Below are 1,314 nucleotides of genomic sequence, written 5' to 3' on the forward strand. Positions count from 1 at the left end.
CAAAATCATTACGGACAAAACCGAAAATGCCAACATTCTCAATAAAAACTGTATACGCAATAAACTGTTCCCATAAATATTTTAACTATATATGACGGTAGTATCTGTTCCCAAAGGAACAGTTATCGTGGATGACCATGCAGCTTTGCTAGAAATGAAATGATAATTAAATGGACACCCTAGCTGCAAACAGGCGTTGATGTACTTCATTCAGGACATGTTGAAAATGTGTGCCCCGACCGGGACTCGAACCCGGGATCTCCTGCTTACATGGCAGATGCTCTATCCATCTGAGCCACTGTGGGCACAGAGGATAGTGCGTCTGCAGGGTCTTATCCCTTGCACGCTCCCCGTGAGATCCACATTCCCAACATATCCACACCACTACATTCGTAGTGCGCCTAATAGATGTTTGCCCATCATACTCATTACTCGTGGCAGATTAATCTACCAAGTCCCGTACGAGTTCGGGCATAGTGTGTGCGTTCGCACAGGAAGGTCAATGGCCGGGAAGCCATATTTTAACAATATATAATGGTAGTATCTGTTCCCGAAAGAACAGTTATCGTGGATGACCATGCAGCTTTGCTAGAAATGAAATGATAATCAAATGGACACCCTAGCTGCAAACAGGCGTTAATTATCATTTCATTTCTAGCAAAGCTGCATGGTCATCCATGATAACTGTTCTTTCGGGAACAGATACTACCGTCATATATAGTTAAAATATGGCTTCCCGGCCATTGACCTTCCTGTGCGAACGCACACGCTATGCCCAAACTCATACGGGACTTGGTAGATTAATCTGCCATGAGTAATGAGTATGATGGGCAAACATCTATTAGGCGCACTATGAACGTAGTGGTGTGGACATGTTGGGAATGTGGATCTCACGGGGAGCGTGCAAGGGATAAGACCCTGCAGACACACTATCCTCTGTGCCCGCGGTGGCTCAGATGGATAGAGCGTCTGCCATGTAAGCAGGAGATCCCGGGTTCGAGTCCCGGTCGGGGCACACATTTTCAACATGTCCCCATGAAGTACATCAACGCCTGTTTGCAGCTAGGGTGTCCATTTAGTTATTATCATTTCATTTCTAGCAAAGCTGCATGGTCATCCACGATAACTGTTCTTTCAGAAACAGATACTACCGTCATATATAGTTAAAATATGGCTTCCCGGCCATTGACCTTCCTGTGCGAACGCACACACTATGCCCGAACTCGTACGGGACTTGGTAGATTAATCTGCCACGAGTAATGATTATGATGGGCAAACATCTATTAGGCGAACTACGAATGGTGTGGACATGTT

The 1,314-nt window shown here is 45.4% G+C and overlaps 1 non-coding gene across 1 annotated transcript; it reads left to right on the forward strand.

Annotated features, from left to right (window-relative positions):
• Positions 1-940: 940 nt before the first annotated feature.
• Trnat-ugu (transfer RNA threonine (anticodon UGU)) lies at positions 941-1,015 on the forward strand. Its single transcript has one exon. It is a non-coding gene; the product is annotated as a tRNA-Thr (tRNA).
• Positions 1,016-1,314: the final 299 nt, after the last annotated feature.

This window comes from Schistocerca nitens, chromosome 5, assembly GCF_023898315.1.
Source record: "Schistocerca nitens isolate TAMUIC-IGC-003100 chromosome 5, iqSchNite1.1, whole genome shotgun sequence".
Classification (NCBI taxonomy): domain Eukaryota; kingdom Metazoa; phylum Arthropoda; class Insecta; order Orthoptera; family Acrididae; genus Schistocerca; species Schistocerca nitens.